General features: G+C 44.8%; 1 protein-coding gene across 2 annotated transcripts in view; it reads left to right on the top strand.

Moving 5' to 3' along the window:
- ipo11 (importin 11) overlaps window positions 1-21,494 on the top strand; it is a 712,587-nt gene that overhangs the window by 140,078 nt on the left and 551,015 nt on the right. The window lies entirely within an intron of this gene.

The following is a 21,494-nucleotide window of genomic DNA, read 5'->3' on the forward strand; positions in this document are numbered from 1 at the left end:
GAGTATGAACACATGACTGGAGGGGCAAACATCACTGCTCAATGATGGGGGAAGCCCAGCGTATTGGTGGAAAAGGTGAGGCTGAAGTAGTCAACTACTTTCAGCAAGAAAGGCCAAGTTAATGAATCATCACTTTCTCCTCCTGAGGTCCCCAAAATCAAAGATGCCAGTCTTCAGCTAATTCGGTTCACTCCACGTGATATCAAGAAGTGGCTGAAGGCACTGAATACAGCAAAGGCCAAGGGCCCGAACAACATTCTATAATAATAATAATAATCACTTATTGTCACAAGTAGGCTTCAATGAAGTTACTGTTTAGATCCATCCCGATCTTCATCCCAAGGCCTTTTTACAAAACATAGACAGGCTAATCATGCTGTTTGTGTGGGGGTGGGGGGGGGGGGGGGCAAGAACCCGAGAATTCCTAAACCGACCCTGCAAAGAGGGAAAGTCAGAGGGAGCCTTGCTCTACCGAACCTACAATACTACCGCTGGGCAGCAACGGCAGAAAAAGTGAGGGGATGGGTACAAGAATCCGACACAGATTGGGTACAAATGGAGGAGGCATCCCTGCGGGCCCTGGCCACAGCAGCACTCCCATACTCCTCAACAAGGTACACAACGAGCCCAGTGGTAGCGGCCACGTTGAGAACCTGGACCAGTTGAGACAGCACTTCGGGATAACCAAAATGTCTCTTATGGCCCCCATCTGCGGCAATCACAGACTCCCCCCAGGCAAGCTTGATACCACCTTCAAAAGATGGAGGCGGGACGGGTGCACACTGACGGTCGGGGACTTCTACGTAGGGCGCAGACTGGCGACAGTGGACGAACTGACGAGGAAGTGGAAACTATCAAGAGGACAGGAATGGAGGCACCTCCAAATAAAGCACTTCCTCCGCAAAGAGACAGTAGGGTACCCCGAGGCCCCAGAAAGCACTCTACTAGAGGACCTGACAGGCACAAGCAGCGAGAAGGGGCATGTGGGAAAATATATGGGCAGCTACTGGACAGAGCCCGAACACCACTGGATGGGACCAGACAAAAATGAGAGGACGAACTGGGGACAGAGGTGGGATGGGGTCTCTGGAGCGAAGCAACGAGCAGGATGAGCTCCACCTCCTCCTGCGCAAGGCTTAGCCCTATGCAGCTCAAAGTGGTTCACAAAGCGCACCTGACCAGAACCTGAATGAGCAGGTTCTTCCCGGAGGTGGAGGACAAATGTGAGCAGTGCCAGAGGGGCCCAGCCAACCACACCCACCATGTTTTGGGCTTGCCCCAAGCTTGCTGGGTTCTGGACAACCTTCTCCGAGGCAATGTCTAAGGTTGTGGGGGTGAGGGTGAAGCCATGCCCAATATTGGCAATGTTGGGGTATCGGAGCAGCCAGAGCTACACATGGGGAAGGGGGCCAACGCCCTTGCTTTCGCTTCCCTAACCGCACGTCGGAGAATCCTGTTCGGCTGGCGATCGGTAGCACCGCCCAAAGCTGCAGACTGGCACGCTGACCTCTCGGAATTTCTCCACCTGGAGAAGATTAAGTACACCACCCGAGGGTCAGAGGAATGCTTCCTGGATACTTGGGGGCAGTTCGTCGGCCTGTTCCAAAACCTGTTTGAAGCCAGCAACGGGGAGTAAGCCAGGGAAGAAAAAAAAAAGAGATAAAGAACAAAGGAGAGTACTTGCAGGCAAGGAGATGGGTTGAAGTGTGTATACTTCAATGCAAGAAGCATCAGGAATAAGGTGGGTGAACTTAGGGCATTGATCGGTACTTGGGACTACGATGTGGCGGCCATTACTGAAACTTGGATAGAAGAGGGGCAGAAATGGTTGTTGGAGGTCCCTGGCTATAGATGTTTCAACAAGATTAGGGAGGATGGTAAAAGAGCTGTTGGGGGGGGGGGGGGGGGGGGGGGGGGGGGGTGGCATTATTAATTAGAGATAGTATAGCAGCTGCAGAAAGGCAGTTCGAGGGGGATTTGCCTACTGAGGTAATATGGATTGAAGTCAGATATAGGAAAGGAGCAGTCACCTTGTTGGGAGTTTTCTATAGGCCCCCCAATAGCAGCAGAGATGTGGAGGAACAGATTGGGAAACTGATTTTGGAAAGGTGCAGAAGTCACAGGGTAGCAGTCATGGGTGACTTCAACTTCCCAAACATTGAGTGGAAACTCTTTAGATCAAATAGTTTGGATGGGGTAGTGTTTGTGCAGTGTGTCCAGGAAGCTTTTCTAACACAGCAGGTAGATTGTCCGACCAGAGGGGAGGCCATATTGGATTTGGTACTTGGTAATGAACCAGGGCAGGTGATAGATTTGTTAGTGGGGGAGCATTTTGGAGGTAGTGACCACAATTCTGTGACTTTCACTTTAGTAATGGAGAGGGATAGGTGTGTGCAACAGGGCAAGGTTTACAATTGTGGGAAGGGTAAATACAATGCTGTCAGACAAGAATTGAAGTGCAGAAGTTGGGAACATAGGCTGTCAGGGAAGGACACAAGTGAAATGTGGAACTTGTTCAAGGAACAGGTACTGCGTGTTTTTGATATGTATGTCCCTGTCAGGCAGGGAAGAGATGGTCGAGTGATGGAACCATGGTTGACAAGAGAGGTTGAATGTCTTGTTAAGAGGAAGAAGGAGACTTATGTAAGGCTGAGGAAACAAGGTTCAGACAGGGCGTTGGAGGAATACAAGATAGCCAGGAGGGAACTGAAGAAAGGGATTAGGAGAGCTAAGAGAGGGCATGAAAAATCTTTGGCGGGTAGGATCAAGGAAAACCCCAAGGCCTTTTACACATATGTGAGAAATATGAGAATGACTAGAGCGAGGGTAGGTCCGATCAAGGACAGTAGCGGGAGGTTGTGTATTGAGTCTGAAGAGATAGGAGAGGTCTTGAACAAGTATTTTTCCTCAGTATTTACAAACGAGAGGGGCCATATTGTTGGAGAGGACAGTGTGAAACAGACTGGTAAGCTCGAGGAGATACTTGTTAGGAAGGAAGATGTGTTGGGCATTTTGAAAACCTTGAGGATAGACAAATCCCCCGGGCCTGACGGGATATAGCCAAGGATTCTGTGGGAGGCAAGAAATGAAATTGCAGAGCCGTTGGCAATGATCTTTTCATCCTCGCTGTCAACAGGGGTGGTACCAGAGGATTGGAGAGTGGCGAATGTCGTGCCCCTGTTCAAAAAAGGGAATCGGAATAACCCTGGGAATTACAGGCCAGTTAGTCTTACTTCGGTGGTAGGCAAAGTAATGGAAAGGGTACTGAGGGATAGTATTTCTGAGCATCTGGAAAGACACTGCTTGATTAGGGATAGTCAGCATGGATTTGTGAGGGGTAGGTCTTGCCTTACAAGTCTTATTGACTTCTTTGAGGAGGTGACCAAGCATGTGGATGAAGGTAAAGCAGTTGATGTGGTGTACATGGATTTTAGTAAGGCATTTGATAAGGTTCCCCATAGTAGGCTTATGCAGAAAGTAAGGAGGCATGGGATAGTGGGAAATTTGGCCAGTTGGATAACAAACTGGCTAACCGATAGAAGACAGAGAGTGGTGGTGGATGGCAAATATTCAGCCTGGAGCCCAGTTACCAGTGGCATACCACAGGGATCAGTTCTGGGTCCTCTGCCGTTTGTGATTTTCATTAACGACTTGGATGAGGGAGTTGAAGGGTGCGTCAGTAAATTTGCAGATGATACGAAGATTGGTGGAGTTGTGGATAGTGAGGAGGGCTGTTGTCGGCTTCAAAGAGACATAGATAGGATGCAGAGCTGGGCTGAGAAGTGGCAGATGGAGTTTAACCCTGACAAGTGTGAGGTCGTCCATTTTGGAAGGGCAAATATGAATGCGGAATACAGGGTTAACGGTAGGGTTCTTGGCAATGTGGAGGAGCAGAGAGATCTTGGGGTCTATGTTCATAGATCTTTGAAAGTTGCCACTCAAGTGGATAGAGCTGTGACGAAGGCCTATGGTGTGCTCGCGTTCATTAGCAGAGGGATTGAATTTAAGAGCCGTGAGGTGATGATGCAGCTGTACAAAACCTTGGTCAGGCCACATTAGGAGTACTGTGTGCAGTTCTGGTCACTTCATTTTAGGAAGGATGTGGAAGCTTTGGAAAAGGTGCAAAGGAGATTTACCAGGATGTTGCCTGGAATGGAGAGTAGGTCTTACGAGGAAAGGTTGAGGGTGCTAGGCCTTTTCTCATTAGAACAGAGAAGGATGAGGGGCGACTTGATAGAGGTTTATAAGATGATCAGGGGAATAGATAGAGTAGACAGTCAGAGACTTTTCCCCCGGGTGGAACACACCATTACAAGGGGACATAAATTTAAGATAAATGGTGGAAGATATAGGGGGGATATCAGAGGTAAGTTCTTTACCCAGAGAGTAGTGGGGGCATGGAATGCACTGCCTGTGGAAGTAGTTGAGTCGGAAATGTTAGGGACCTTCAAGCGGCTATTGGATAGGTACATGGATTAGGGTAGAATAATGGAGTGTAGATTAATTTCTTCTTAAGGGCAGCACGGTAGCATTGTGGATAGCACAATTGCTTCAGAGCTCCAGGGTCCCAAGTTCGATTTCGACTTGGGTCACTGTCTGTGTGGAGTCTGCACATCCTCCCCGTGTGTGCGTGGGCTTCCTCCAGGTGCTCCGGTTTACTCCCACAGTCCAAAGATGTGCAGGTTGTGTGGATTGGCCATGATAAATTGCCCTCAGTGTCCAAAATTCTATGATTAAACTAGGATAAAAGTTCGGCACAACATCGTGGGCCGAAGGGCCTGTTCTGTGCTGTATTTCTCTCTCTCTCTCTCAACGGACTGCGCAACCCCGGGGGGAGAAAAATGGGGAAATCACAAGAGAAGAGGACGGGTGCTGAAACCAATGGGGGGGGGGGGGGGGGGGGGGGGGGGGGGGGGGGGGGAGGAGGAAGGGGGGATACCATAGACCGATCCAGAGGGCATCAAAATGTACGTACAGTTAGTCAAATGAAGGACAAAACCAACCTCTCTGTAAAATAAAGCAAATTAGCGCGGGCAAGAAAAATGTAATGTATATAAGTAACAACTGATTATAAATATGAGAAAAGCCAATAAAAAGATTTTCAAAACAAAAGGCTATTATGAAATATATTGCACTTTAAATATTTTTAAAAGAACACAGTGCAACTCTGAAGTTGCAAATGCAACAACAGAAAGGGAACAAACTTGCTGTTGATCCTGATAGTGGGGGATTTGTGTGCAGTTTGTCGTCTTGTCGACTGTGCAATGTGTTGATGACTTTGCCAGACATGGACCTAGAGCATGAGCTGCTGGGTGAGGGGGATTGAATGCGGCATGTGAAGGTCATAAAGCTTAAATTCTGTGGACAATTCTGAGTCTGAATGTAGTCTGAAGCTGAAGGCAGCAGGTGGGATATCCCTGAACATGACTGCTAACCTGGTAGAAATCAGGTGATTGGTAGTTAACTTTGAGCGAGTGTCGTTCATTGTGCACAATTGTGCAGCTTTTGTATTCCTATTTTTCCCTGATGATGGCATCTACATTCCAGGTCTCCTTTTTTCTCTCTGCCCCCGATAAGCCAAGACTCCCCCGAGGCAGTGATTGGTGAGAAAGCCATTTCAGACTTTTGACTTGATTGCCTTCCTCTCTTGAACAAGTCTGTGAGTTTAGGGGCGGGGATAGTTTTACTGAACTTTTGTGTGCCAAACTCATTGTCTTAGTTACAAAGTGCTGGGTAGTAAGGCCTTTCCTCGACCTGTTCCTTAATCCCTATATTCTCCAAAGCTGCTGAACTTCATTGACCAGCAAGGAAAGTTCAACACAGCTGCATAATTAAAAATTAGCATTAACAATAGCATTGACTGAAGACATTTTTATTTTTGCTTCAGCTAACCTTGCAAAAAGAAGCAAAAATATGAATTTTATAAACATACTGAAAATTAGTTTGGAGATTGTGGCTACCACCATATGTTGGAGAAATCCATAACAGTGACTCAAAGGTCTCATGCACACGGCAGCAATTTATATTCATAGAGTGTCTCTAAAGCAATCAAATGTCCAAGGTGCTTTGAGAGCATTATAAAGCAGAGAATAACAACAGGCCACAGAAGAAGGTATATCAGATGACCAAAACCCCAACAAAGAAATAGGTTTTAAGGATCATCTTAAAAGGAGAAAAGCAAGTTGGAGAGGTTTAGGGAGAGAATTCCTGAGCTTTGGACAATAACAGCTGAAGGCAAGGTCACCAGTAGTGGAGTGATTATGATTGGGAATGTTGATGAAGCCAGAATTTAAGGAGCGCAGGTGTCTTGGAGTGTTGTGACGCTCACAAAGATTATGGGGGTAGGAAGAGGCTGGACCACGAAGGATGAAAAACAAGGATGAAAATGTTAAAATGGAGGTGTTATTTAACCAGGAACCAATGTAGGTCAGTGAGCACAGAGTGATAGGTGAGCACAGAGTGATAGGTGAGCACAGGGTGATAGGTGAGCACAGAGTGATAGGTGAGCACAGAGTGATAGGTGAGCACAGAGTGATAGGTGAGCACAGAGTGATAGGTGAGCACAGAGTGATAGGTGAGCACAGAGTGATAGGTGAGCACAGAGTGATAGGTGAGCACAGAGTGATAGGTGAGCACAGAGTGATAGGTGAGCACAGGGTGATAGGTGAGCACAGGGTGATAGGTGAGGTGAGCACAGAGTGATAGGTGAGCACAGAGTGATAGGTGAGCACAGGGTGATAGGTGAGCACAGAGTGATAGGTGAGCACAGAGTGATAGGTGAGCACAGAGTGATAGGTGAGCACAGAGTGATAGGTGAGCACAGAGTGATAGGTGAGCACAGAGTGATAGGTGAGCACAGAGTGATAGGTGAGCACAGAGTGATAGGTGAGCACAGAGTGATAGGTGAGCACAGGGTGATAGGTGAGCACAGGGTGATAGGTGAGCACAGAGTGATAGGTGAGCACAGGGTGATAGGTGAGCACAGAGTGATAGGTGAGCACAGAGTGATAGGTGAGCACAGAGTGATAGGCGAGCACAGAGTGATAGGCGAGCACAGAGTGATAGGTGAGCACAGGGTGATAGGTGAGCACAGGGTGATAGGTGAGCACAGGGTGATAGGTGAGCACAGGGTGATAGGTGAGCACAGAGTGATAGGTGAGCACAGGGTGATAGGTGAGCACAGAGTGATAGGTGAGCACAGAGTGATAGGTGAGCACAGAGTGATAGGTGAGCACAGGGTGATAGGTGAGCACAGGGTGATAGGTGAGCACAGAGTGATAGGTGAGCACAGAGTGATAGGTGAGCACAGAGTGATAGGTGAGCACAGAGTGATAGGTGAGCACAGAGTGATAGGTGAGCACAGAGTGATAGGTGAGCACAGAGTGATAGGTGAGCACAGAGTGATAGGTGAGCACAGAGTGATAGGTGAGCACAGAGTGATAGGTGAGCACAGGGTGATAGGTGAGCACAGGGTGATAGGTGAGCACAGGGTGATAGGTGAGCACAGGGTGATAGGTGAGCACAGGGTGATAGGTGAGCACAGGGTGATAGGTGAGCACAGGGTGATAGGTGAGCACAGGGTGATAGGTGAGCACAGGGTGATAGGTGAGCACAGAGTGATAGGTGAGCACAGGGTGATAGGTGAGCACAGGGTGATAGGTGAGCACAGGGTGATAGGTGAGCACAGGGTGATAGGTGAGCACAGGGTGATAGGTGAGCACAGGGTGATAGGTGAGCACAGGGTGATAGGTGAGCACAGGGTGATAGGTGAGCACAGGGTGATAGGTGAGCACAGGGTGATAGGTGAGCACAGGGTGATAGGTGAGCACAGGGTGATAGGTGAGCACAGGGTGATAGGTGAGCACAGGGTGATAGGTGAGCACAGGGTGATAGGTGAGCACAGGGTGATAGGTGAGCACAGGGTGATAGGTGAGCACAGGGTGATAGGTGAGCACAGGGTGATAGGTGAGCACAGGGTGATAGGTGAGCACAGGGTGATAGGTGAGCACAGGGTGATAGGTGAGCACAGGGTGATAGGTGAGCACAGGGTGATAGGTGAGCACAGGGTGATAGGTGAGCACAGAGTGATAGGTGAGCACAGAGTGATAGGTGAGCATAGGGTGATCGGTAAACAGCATTTGCAGTGGTTAAGGATGGGGAGCTGAAGTTTGGTTGACCTCAAGTTTATGGATGATAAAATGTGGGAGGCTCAGCAGCAGTGGTTCAAGCAGCTTTAAGACTTATCACCTTCTCGAGGGCAAATAGGGGTGGGCAGTACAGGCTGGCTATGTTTGTGCTCAAATCCCTTGATTGAATAAAAAACTCAATTGTTCCGTGTAATATTATTTGGGTTTGTTTCCGGATGAGAGATGATAAAACTGCTCACCGCCCATTCATAATGTTGTCTTGAAATAAGTGATCGATTGTTCCACTTCCTTATTCCAGGAAGTGTTGTACAATTAATATAATTTTATGTTCAAAATTTAATACATGTTGCAGTCACATGTAAATTTGAAACTTCATAATTTGAACAAATCAATGATTTTATGTGCAGCAGAATTGCAATGAATTGCTCATATCTTGAGGGTATCACTAATTGTGGAGTATAGTCATGTTTGGAATTTCACATTTCGGTCTCAGACTTGCACATGAATTAGCAGCTAGTTGCATAAAAAGATACAAATGAGTATTGTATCTCCTGTTGTGGAAGCTGATCTAGAAAAATGTAGTCAGTCTCCTGCACATATAGATTTTAAAAATTGACATTTTCAACATGAATACTTTATGGAGACCTTACTTAACATTATTTACACACCAGTGAATCTATTGGCAGTAACAAATGGAAAGATGTGCGCGCATCATAGCTTTTATTAGCTTGTGTGCTTTGTGCTCAGCTTCACCTTATGTTAAAATTATTACCCACAGGATGTATTTCCTAAGTAGCAACTGTCGGCTTATTTTGATGCATGGCTAGATTGGATATTGTTATAATCCTTTTTGATATGTGCAGAAATTTCCTTCAGTTATATAATTCAGAACAATGCTATTGTCTTCACACCCTGCCACAACGTCTGTTGCGTGTGTCCCTCTTTCTGGCCATTGTCTGAGGTTTAAGCAGACTACTGTCTGATTTACTGAGTACTTGCAGCATTTTATGTTTTTGTTCCAGACTCTTTGCAACCTTGGTAATGTATTTGACCCTGAATTTAGCATCTAACTTGATATTCTCTCTGCCACTAAGATCGCCTACTTCCATCTCTGTAACATCACCTCGCCTTTGCCTCAGCTCATCTGCTGCTGAAATCTTCATGAATGTTATTGTTCCCTCTGCACTTGACTTAGTTGGGTGCTCTCCTGACTGGGCTTCCACCACTCATGTCCATGAAGTGGAGTTCACACAAAATTATAGAATCATAGAATTTACAGTGCAGAATCTGTACCGGCCCTTGGAAACAGCACCCTTCCTAAGCCCACAACACCACCCTATCCCTGCAACCACACCTAACCTTTTGGACACTTGAGGACAATTTAGAATAGTCAATCCACCTATCCTGCACATCTTTGGACTGTGGGAGGAAACCGGAGCACCCGGAGGAAACCCACGCAGACATGGGGAGAACGTACAGACTCAGCACAGACAGTGACCCAATGTCCTCATGTATCTGCTGCTCTTGTCCTTTTAGGTGAAGGTGCTGCTGAAGAAAGCTTTATGCAGCATATATGCACACCTGCCACTGTGGAGGGAGAGAATATTTAAAGTGGTTGAACAAAGGTTGTGACATTAGCTGTTCTGTTTTCATTGAATGTTAAAAGCAGTGTAAAAAGGTATCTACTCTTGTACAGTGCATTGGGTCCAGTTTTGTTTTCACAGCCATTATGGCTGACACCTGGAGCTTTTCTGCTCTAAATAGATTATTTTTACATGCTGAGCAATTAAATGAGGCCTATATATGGATTGTTTTTAACTGTCTATCCTTTGGAGCTGGCTGTGTTGTTACAATATTGGTACAGCTCTGCCATTTCTTTGCTTGTTCAGATAGCTGGTATATGCATAATGTGAATGTTCCTGGATTTATGACCATTCAGGTTGAATACGCATGCATGAACTGTGAAAAGGTTACAATTCTCGAGCAAAGTTGTACAGCTGGAGTCAACTGGACTTGCCAGATTAACTAGTTGTGAGGTACAAACTGAAATCTATCATCAGATTAACTGAACACTTGGGCTAAATTGACTAAAAAGAGCATGAATTGTGAAGACTCGATCATGTTTGACTAATCGAATTGAAATATTGATGAGGCCACTAGCACAGTGGGTTCGATATGAGATTATTAGCAAAATGTTGAGCACCTGAAATTGGAGATCACCTTGTGATTGGTTGTGAGGTAGAAGACAAAGTAATGATGAAGTGTCCTTTGAATGGCAGGATGTGATCAGTGGTATTCCTGAGTTTCTGTCGTGGCTACCTTAGCTGTTCACCATCTTATTGATTTGGATAAAGGAATTGAGCGTTGCATATCCAAATTTAGGGGGGATATTATGTCGGTTGGGTGAAAATGTGATATTTAAAGAGTGGCAGATGAGTCCGATGTAGAGAAGTAATGTGTCAGAATCAGAAAATGTAGACTATTTTCTTCAAGACTGTGGAGGAGCAGCAAGATTTAGTTGACTGTATACATACATCACTAAATGCTAACGAAATACAATCCAAAAGACGAAAAAATGTAGGTGTTTACCTCAAGGGGCTGGAAAATCAAAGGTGAGGAAATGATATTTCAATTGTACAGAATATTGGTAAGACTCTGTCTGGAGTATTGTATTCTTTCTAGTTTATGTTTAACTTCAAACCTCCGGGAAAGATATATTTGCCGCATGGATTGACCAATAAAGTGTGAGGTTATGTTATCACTGACGAGAAGATCCCCGAATGGAACCCTGGCTCAAAAGGCCGCAACTTTAAAAACAATGAAATGTGGAGGAACAGAATGAGAAGACCACTAATTAGTTTAAACAACATGAAAATATTGGACAACGATAGGGCTCTCTCTCTCTCTCTCTCTCTCTCTTTTCTCTCCCCCCCGCCCCCCCTCCCATTTTAGCTAAACAATTACACACTGGCGTTAGATTAACATCGATTACAAAGTACATCTTAAAATCTACAATGGTCTCATTAACACAAAATGCCCGTGGTTAAATACACGCACTCTGCTCTGAACCCAAGTTCGTGTCTCTGGTTTTCCCCTCAGTATCCCCCCAGATGATTGTCACATGAGGGTTCCAAAAATACACTTTAAAATTTTCTCCCATAATCATAATTCTTTCCCTTAGTGATTGGCATTCCAAAATCCAGACCAGGTTTTCCAAATAGCATTTTTAAACAAAGCTTATGCTCTATTTTTAACAGCAAATCCAGATTTACACCAACCCCTTTAAGATATATTTGTCTTTACTGCTATGCAAACTGTGCACAATTGCTTTAACACACAATTCCCAAACTCTATTTGAATGACAACAATGTTTCATCTACCTCTGAAGTCTGCTGTCCCACTTTAAATCTAGTTACTGCCATTGTCTCTCAAAACACCTTGTTTATTCTTCCTTTAATTCTTCTCAACAATACCCTAGTCTCTGTTCTCTAAGCTTCAGGATGTCTGGACTGTAACCTATACTTTAGGAAGTTTGCCTCTTTGCACTCCCTGTCCAGTCCAGTGTTTGTTATGGCAGGATAAAGCGAGGCTAACTCCCTCAGGTCCTGTCTCCAACTGCAACTCAAGGATATGTGTGAAAAGAATATTCAATCATAGAAATACGCACGCATTAATGTTCTTTTATCTATTTTCGCCAACTTTCTTAATATTGCGTTGGTGTCTATGTGAGCACTGGGTAAACACAGTTACTCTGAGGGTACTGAATGGAGGGTAGTGGCGTAGCCGAAGTGCAATGTTTCAATTATGGATGTCTCCTGCACTGATTCTTTAAACACCTAGAAATGTAGATAAAAGTATAGATAGCATTTGAAATAACTATTGCTTGATCTTACAATAAGTTAATTAACTAAGACTGAGGTTTTGACAGAGAGAAACATGTATTGTGGAATGGAAAGAATGCAGGTGGTACATTTACAGTGACTGCAGATCACGGGTTATCATTGAATAACTATAATAAAAGCATATAGTATTCTATACAGTTACTAGTGCAAATTGTTCAGAGTATGTCCTGGCCTTGAAGATTGATCTGATACAGCAAACATGAATATAGTAACGTTGCACTGAAGACTCATTTGTGATGCATTAATCCTGAAAGTAGTGAGGAAAATAAAGCACATGACTGATTTCCTAATTTTACAGATGTGGATCTTGTTTGGGAGAAGACTTTTTATATGAATATAGGCCGCTTGGGACTTGAATATGCAGTTACCTCCTTGATGAGGTGACTATCTCTTGTGTCCAATATTTTTAAAATAAATTTATGTACCTAATTATTTTTTTTCAATGAAGGGGTAATTTAGCGTGGCCAATTTGGGTTGTGAGGGTGAAACCCACGCAGACACGGGGAGAATGTGCAAACTCCACACAGACAGTGACCCAGGGCCAGGATTCAAACCCAGGTCCTCAGTTCCATAGACAGCAGTGCTGGCCACTGTGCCGCCCACTCTTGTGTCCAATATGAATGAATTCAGGCAGGCAATCAAAATTTGATTCCAGGTGGATGTAAGTAGACAATATTAAGCTATTCAATAAAAATGTTGTTAATTGGGATTGACTTTGCAGCTCTGTTGTAGGAAATCGTAAATCAAGGCTTTATGTGAAATGGCATTACCACTAATGAAATAAGGACCTTTCTCCTTCAATGGATGTATTGCCATAGCTACCCTTTTCTAATGGGAGGACTGTGTATCTACAAAAGCATAGGCTGCAATGATTTTTGTTACGGATGTATGTACCTGCAAATGTGCATTTGGACTCAAAATTGCAGTCCTGGAAGAGAACTATAATCCTCCCCTCTCAGGCCATGCGTTAAATTTGATCTATTTCAGAAGAAACACATTTTAAGTAATTGATCGATAAAGGGTGAATGCTATATGTATTGACTGTATAAAGTGTAGTAAACTTAATTTCTTAAATTATTACTCAGATGTATTCCAGGAGAAGTCTTGCACTGTGCCTGTTTCTTGTCTTTCGTCGGGGCACTTGCTGTTACTTATAGCCATTCCTATTAGGAAATCTGCTTTCAGGGCGGCGCAGTGGTTAGCACTGCTGCCTCATGCTGCTGAGGACCTGAGTTCGATCCCAGCTCCGTGTGCAGTTTGCACATTCTCCCCATGTCTGTGTGGGTCTCATCCCCACAACCCAAAAAAGATGTGCCGGGTATGTGGATTGGCCACGCTAAATTACCCCTTAATTGGGAAAAAAAAGAATTGAATACTCTAAATTTATTTATTTTTTAAATGAAATCTGCTGTCAATGATGGGCCACACACTTGTCTGTCTTGCAGTATGCTCACCCATCCACTGTAGCTCGTATGCAACCACTCTGATATTGTCATTCAACTATGTCTAGACAATCCCCCTTTCTGCATTCCTTCATTTTGCCTCAGAGAAACGGTGTCTGCAGCTGAAACACTGACATTTTCTTTTCTAGATTTCAGTTTTTCTAGTTCTTTTCATTCTTTCAATTTCAAGTACCTCTTCATTGGTCTTTTGGTCTGTATATAAAATAATTAGCGTACCTCTTTGCACCCACATTTAATAGACCTCTATTTTCTTCCACAGATCTTTATTTATCGTCCAGAAAGTGGATAAAATGTAACATCTTATGAGTTTTTTTCCCTTGTTATAATATTGTGTTTTCTTGTTGTTAACACATCCTTCACCTTCACAAAATCACTTTTGGCTATCTCTTCTCATTTTGGAAATGCACCTGCCATCTTCTGTTACCATTTGTCCGAAACTTATCTACTTATCTGTTCCAGTGCGACAATGTCCATTTCAATCTTCACTATAATTTCTTCCAATGGATTCATTTCAACTAGCGTTGTTTTTGTCATTTGGAGTGCCTATCACTGGTTATTAAAGAACATTTTCTATTTAGTGAGCTTGCATACATAACCAAATGACTGTTCAGATTATTCTTCAGAGTGTACATCAGGTAACATTTTATTTCTTGAAGCGTTTTGAAAACTCATAAGTAATAACAACAGTTCTTTATACATAGAGCATTACAGGTTATAGGATATGAAGTAGAGTGCAATTCTGTGTTTTCAATAATCCACATTTACTAGATTTATAATTAATTTAAAATTTTTATCGGGAGACATTATAGACTATTCCTAAACTATTTTCAGATAGGTGGGAAATGCTCTCACTGCCAGTTGTTAATTCTTTCACGTTCAAATCTGACGTGACTCTGGATTATTTTAACGATGCTAACTATTCCAGTAATGCTGAATATGTAAGACTATTTATTATTGGCCCACAAAAGATTTTTATTTTTGCTGCAGGAGGTGCAACTTCATCAATCCTCCTTCATTCTATATGGAATAGCAACTAAACTAATATAGATTGATGATGTATTAGCAACTGGACTATTACATCCTGCATTCGATGCCTCCGCCTCTCAGTGTTCCCCAGTGCTTGCATTGCGCGGTACCCTTGCCTCAGCAGATATTCAATCTAGGTTGTTACTTTTATGCAGTAAATCACTTTGACCAAGTTGATGCACAGAATGTTTGAAAATGAAAGCTAGAGTAATCCTGTTGTGTGTTCCAAAAGCAGCTCACCTAATTTTCAGAGTACATTGAGCTCCTTTTCTAGAGAAAATAAATTTTAATTCCTAAAATTGAAAGATCCAAATTGTTGTTTCAGAGCAGTGATTTATTTTTAGAAAACCAATTCTAAATACTTGGTTATCTCTCATCCCAATCTTTGTTGCCTATCTAGATGAGGTAGCTTGGTTGCGATGAGGTGGAAGCTGTTCATGTGAACAGTGTTTATTAATAACAAGGGACAATGGTCCAGAGGCCACTCGCCTCGATGCCCTGGAGCAGCACTTTACATCTAGACTACATCGCTTAGTGACGTATTCTGCCTAGGAGGGGATTCCTCCCTCTGGGGTAATCATCTGCTCTCAGTTCCCATTGGTTCCTAGAGCCAGATGAGACTCCTCTGCTGTGCTGTTTTACCCAATTATTTTTTCCAATTATGGGGCAATTTAGCGTGTCCAATCCACCTACTCTGCACATTTTTGGGTTGTGGGGCGAAACCCACGCAGACACGGGGAGAATGTGCAAACTCCACACGGACAGTGACCCAGAGCCGGGATCGAACCTGGGACCTCAGCGCCGTGAGGCGGTTGTGCTAATCACTAGGCCACCGTGCTGCCCCTGCTGTGCTGTTTTTTTTTTTTTGAAGTTTTTTATTTAACACAAATTTGTAACAGTTACAAAGTGAAAAATGGCCCTGTGCAAAGAGCCTTAACATAGTGAAAACGAACAGTGGGAAAGAATAAACATGTTAATAAATGTTGAAACCAAAAATCCTTCCATACGGCACTTTCCCTGCCAGCTCTGTTTACCCATGCCACACGTGTTCAACTACACTAAGCTAACGTGGCCCTAACCCTCTTCTCCCCCCCCCCCCCCCCCCCCCCCCCCCCCGCCTGGTCTCCCCTACTCCCCCAGGCCTGGCCTGCCAGGTCAGCCCTGCGCTTGGCCCTAGCCCGCCCCGCCCCCCCTCCGATCTCCCTGGTGCCCCCTGACCTACGCTAGTCACACTGACCCCTGCCCTTGGCGCCTACCTGTCTCCCGTCCCAGCGCTCAGGCCCTCCCCCCACCCACCAGGGACCCATTAACCTAATTGTATCCCACCGAGCCCTTTCAAGTCCCGTGACTAGCCCCTAGCCCATCCCCCCATCAGAGGCCCCGATCTCGCACCAGAAGGTACCAAGCACAGGCCCCCCCCCCCCCCCCCCCCCCCCCCCCCATTGCGATCCCCCCAAAGGACCCTAAACAGTGCGCCCTCCAGCCCCCACTCTCTGTCCAGGCTGAAAACAATCTTAGATAAAACATTACAGTACAGGATAGTTTAACAAACCGCCGCCACACAAAATGTCTGAAAGCCCCGAGTCCTTTAGTTCCAGTCCAGCTTCTTTTTCTTAGTAAAAGTCCTAATCAGAGCAACTTTAAGTTAACAGGCCGCCGCCACTGTACAGCACTGAAAGAACTCAGTGCCCATTAGTTCAAGTCCAGCTTCTTGTCTTTAATAAAGGTCCAAACCTGTTCTGGTGTCTCAAAGTAGTAGTGGAGTTCCTCAAACGTAACCCAAAGCTTTGCAGGATATAGCATTCCAAACCTCACCTCCTTTTTGTAGAGGGCTGCCTTTACCTTGATGAATCCTGCACGCCTCTTGGCCAGCTCCGTTCCCAAGTCCTGGTAAATGCGCACCTCGCAGTTCTCCCATCTGCTGCTCCTCTCCGCCTTGGCCCATCGCAGCACACGTTCCCTGTCAGCAAGCCGGTGAAAGCGGACCACCAAGGCCCTCGGTCGGTCGCCCGTCCTGGGCTTCCTTGCGGGGGCTCTATGTGCCCCATCCAACTCCAGGGGTTGAGGGAAGGCCTCCGGTCCCATCAGCGCCTCAAGCATACCCGTCACGTATGCGCCCACATCCGACCCCTCGCAGCCCTCGGGGAGGCCAACGATTCTTAAATTCTGCCTCCTGGCTCTGTTCCCCAGCTCTTCAAGCTGCTCCTGCATCCTCCTCTGACGGGCGTTCAGCTCCTCCACCTCGTGCTCCAGCTCCGTTACCGTTCCCTCCTGACTGGAGAGCTTCGCCTCGACCTCCCTGAGCGCCTTCCCTTGGGCCGCCTGTGTCTCGACCATTCGGTCCATCACCGCTCTCATCGGGTCCAGCGTGTCCCTCCTCAGCTCGGCGAAGCAGTTCTTGAAGAACTCCATCTGCTCCTCCCTTGGCCAGTGAGCCTCCGCTCCCCGGTCCCCGCCGTCCGCCATGCTTGGCCGCCCGGCCTGGGTTCCCCGCTGCTCCCGCTTCGATCCTTCCCGCTCCACTCGACCGCTTCTGGTCCAGCTGCCCATACCCCGGGAAGAAAGCCTCTTCCCTGTCGTCTCCTCCACCGATTCAGGCTGCCAGGTCCCTAAAAAGTCCGTAGACAAAGGTCCGTTTGCCCATCTCGGGCGGGAGCGATCCGACCTGCGACCTGCCTCCTCGAGGGCGCCACCGGAAGTCTGCTGTGCTGTTTTAAAGAGCCAGGCACCTCTATCTACTACATCCCTCCCCCTTTAATGTTTTTATAAGTCTTTAAAATTAATCTGCTCAACCCAGATTCTACCCAAACATGTACACAAATTAGACACCTGTAAATCGATGTAACAATTGTTCGATGATGAGGCTTGCATGTAACATGAAATTTCTACTAGCAGGCTTCGACTATGCACAGTTCCAAATATAGGGCAAGATTCAGCAGACTGAAGTTAAAGTCCGCTGAATGGTGCGTTCAGTGGACTGTTTCTCAGCAGCTGAAGATCACCAGCAGGAAAGACTCCTCGCAGATTCACCTGTTGTGCCCGGCTCTGTGCCGGGTGCTAAGGCGGTCGCTGAATTGTGCCCATAGTCTTCCATAGGGCTCTTCCGTACAGGCTTCCTGCTTTCAGAGTTCTGTCCTCGACTTTGCGCTGCCAAGGACTACATTCTTTATTCTGTGAAAGGTGTCACTCTCCAATCCCCCGTTGGTGCTTTTCTCTATCAAGTACCTTACACTACATTGTATGCCCGTACTGTCAACACAATACAGCACTTATGTATTGACTACTCCTTTACGTACTCGGCCTGCCACTTGTGAAGGTGATGGTTGTGTACTCTGTTTCTGGTACTTTGGTTGTGTAATAAAGTCCCTTCGCGTTCTAGCATTTCCAGTCGCATCTTTCCCATCGACCATGTTACCATATTAGCTCTTCTGCATTTCTATCAGTGTGACCATTTCAGTGTTCTTATTCTGGTATGTAATATCTGTTTCCTTCGTGAACTGCATCAACCAGTCTTCTGCTTGGGCCTGAGGAATTTGTTGTGCTATACATCCATTTCCTCCTCCACCCTGAAGCTTTTCTCATTGGCACCACCAGGTGCAGTTTGATCTGAGCCCGTTCAACTCTTTGCAGGATATTCCCAATCCACTGAAGTTTCCGCCACCTTAGTACTCTGTTAATAAACACCCGCGTGTTCTTCCTCGATTACTGTGGTTTACGTTTGGCCATAATAACATTCTCTTGCCGGAAAGGATCATCTACTCTTGTCCCTAGCTCTGCTTTTGCAATTCATTCAGTTTATCCATCCTCAGGTCTCTTTCAAGGTGAATCCAACATTCTCTTGAACAACATTTGATCATGGTCGCTACCTTCTCATGCTGTGCATGATTTCGGACCATTGCCATGTTCGTTTTGTTGTGGTTGCATCAAAATCTATTTCTACGTTCAACATTTCTTTCATCCTTCTTGTTATGTTTATTGGACAACTCTCCTGAATTGCTCACTGGTAACAATAGTTGTGTCCTTCCTTTGCGCTTGTCCACTGCTACGCCCATCGCAGCACCCTCCAACGTCGGCCAGTTTCAACCTCTATGTAGAATGCCCGTTTCTCAAATTCATCAGTATTTTCCACATAACATAGTTAATCCCTGGATAGAATCTCCAAAGTATTCCCGATAATGACTCTTGTAAACTTCCATCTGCTTAAGTTCCTCTTTCCTGTCTTCAGTACTCAAAGTGCCATTAGTCTTTAGCATTGGAATTTCATCTTCTAAATCCCTAATATTTCTCTCCAATGAAGGAATCTTGATATCCTCTGTTTGAAATTTGGCAGCTCTCTGTTCTTTAGCACTGAGTGATTCTCTAAGAACCTCAATGTGTTGTTTCCAGTCAAATTTTGACTCTAATGTTTCAAATTTGGTTTGTAAGGTAAGGAGTTCAGATTCCTTCTTGGACAAATCCTGTTTTAATTGATCAATCTTACCTTTAATGAACTTTGAATGACTTTTAGTAGATGATACAGGATGTCCTGTATAAACGCATGGATCACATTTTTGATGTGTTTCAATCTGTGACTAGCAGTTCTCTCACCCATTACAGTGGGATTTCCTTGGCTCTACTCCAGTTCCATTCCATGAGCTCAGGGTTCTGCTTGTGCTTTTTGTCTCAACCCAATTTTGTTTTTCTTCTGCCGCCAACTCTAGTTTCCTTTCCACTGGCAGGTGAATGTTGTACTGTTTCTTACAGACCTTGATAAATTTTCTTGCTTCTTCCACCGTTGGCATATTGACTTTGATATAGTTGGACTGATTCTCAATTAGAACATGACCACAAACTTTTAACTCATTTCCTACTTTCTGCAGTTTCTGGATAAGTTTACCCAACTCTTTTCTTTTCACTCTTCGCTCTTGTTCTGCTGTAACTTGCCTTACTTTCTGACTGACCAAAACTTTATCATTTGCTTGTTTATTGCAAAAACCTCCAAGGAACTTCTCAATGTGATGCAAAGGGATGGAATACAACTGAGTCTTATTGCCTGCAGCTCTTTATTTCATCGTTTAAGGTCTTCTGTTGCCCTTCTTTGGTTGTCTCTCCCCCCCACCCCCCCGGTTTCTTTTACTGCCTACTTGAAGCCTGACGTTGCCTTTCCCTTGAAGACTTGCCTCTCCTAAGATCCAGTGTTGCCTCTTTCTCGAGGTCTTCACTACCATCTCTGAGGTCGTCCGTTGCTTATGGACCCCCTTTTTAAAGTTACCCTCAATCTGGGGTCTTCTCTGACTTTTTTTATCCCTTGTTCCTTTTGCTGGTTGTAGAATTAATGTTGTACAACTTTAAATGCATTGTCACTTTAAGACTGCCAGAATCTTTTTTCGCTCGTGGGTACTGTTTTTCTCTCTCTGCCTGTGCTTTCCTCCGCTACTGGTGTTTTGACAAAAACCTGCAGCTCCTCCTTGTGGACCCCCTTCTAAACAGTTTCACTTATTTTCTTTCAGGTGGGAAACTTTCTCAACAATTTCCACTGCTCTCTTCTAAGCCTCTCAGCTATCTAAAAAAAGTCAATTTTCTCCCGATTTGCCTTTTGTTTTGTCAATTTCACCAACGAATCCTGCACTCTCAAGATCCACAGGGCTGTATTTAAATATTTCCCCCCCCCTGAACAGATGGAGGTCTTCTCTTCCAAAAAACCTCAGACACTTGCTGCCTGCTGTCGACCAGTGCATGGAGCACTACTTGGACACTCCTGCAGGTTCTGTTCAGATCAGGAGCCTAGAGGCACACCTTTGGGACTGGTTCTGCAGTTCCTTGGGGCATTCTTCCCTTCTTACTTTTGGCACTGCTCCCTGTGCTCTCCTTTCTTCTTTTTTTCTTCATTTAACTTCAGTTCCATTTTTCTTAACTCAGGACCACAGCTTTGCTTCTGAGGGTTGTTTTCTAAATTTTCCCAAACGTGTGACTGTACTAGTCAAGTCCGGTTTGCTCTGCATCAGTTCAAACAGGCATTCGGGTGAGTTTTCCTTCCTTCAGACTTCAATTTAACTGAATACTTTGCAGGTTGGCGGTGTTAATTATTATTATCCTTGACATCGATTTTATCATCGTCGCCAGTGTGGCAGCCTGGCAGTGATCAGTGATCTCTTCGTGTGAACAAACAGAGTTTATTAATATCAAGGAATAATTGTACAGAGGCCACTCGCCTCGCTGCCCTGCCTTTACATCTTAACTACATGGCTCCCAGATGTATTCTGCCCGGGAGGGGACTCCACCCTATGGGATGATAGCGCACACTCGATTCCCATTGGTCCCTGGAGCTAGGTGACACTCCTCTGCTATGCTGTCTCACAGAGACGAGCACCTCAAAAGAATATTTTTTATTTTCTTTGAGTCTTGTGCACATTAGAGACCTCCCCATAAGATTTCTTTAAAGTTGTATTTGTGAGCTTGATCAAAAGCACCGTAGGTAAATAATTCAAAACATGCATCTTGTTGAAAATTTAGCCACGGAGTTCAGATTACTTTTAGCTATAATTAATTCAGATATATGTTCCTTTTGTAATCGTTATGTGACATTGTTTTTGTTTTTGCACTGGCATAAAATATTTCAAAATGGGGATTTAATGTGAAATGCAAATTTTCGATGTAGAAGTAACATTTGTGTGATAGCTAAATTGAAATTGCTTCTTTGCTTACTAATAGCATGTCATGATAGGTGGGAAAATGTGATTCAAATGATTGTAAGTAAATAGTATTCAACTGTTTATGCAAATTGAGGAAGCATAAAATAGGTGTTTTCAGTTAATGTTTTCCTCCTAACGTTGAGAATTCTTTGCAGAAAATCAGTTTTGCTTTGTACTGACCATGAGTAAGTGAAATTCGAAGTGAGCCTCATTTATTTTGCATATAATAAAAAGGTCAAGTTAAGACCTAAGAAAAACTCTCATGTTTTGCAAATGGTCGCAGAA

The sequence above is a fragment of the Scyliorhinus canicula genome, chromosome 3, assembly GCF_902713615.1.
Source record: "Scyliorhinus canicula chromosome 3, sScyCan1.1, whole genome shotgun sequence".
Classification (NCBI taxonomy): Eukaryota; Metazoa; Chordata; class Chondrichthyes; order Carcharhiniformes; family Scyliorhinidae; genus Scyliorhinus; species Scyliorhinus canicula.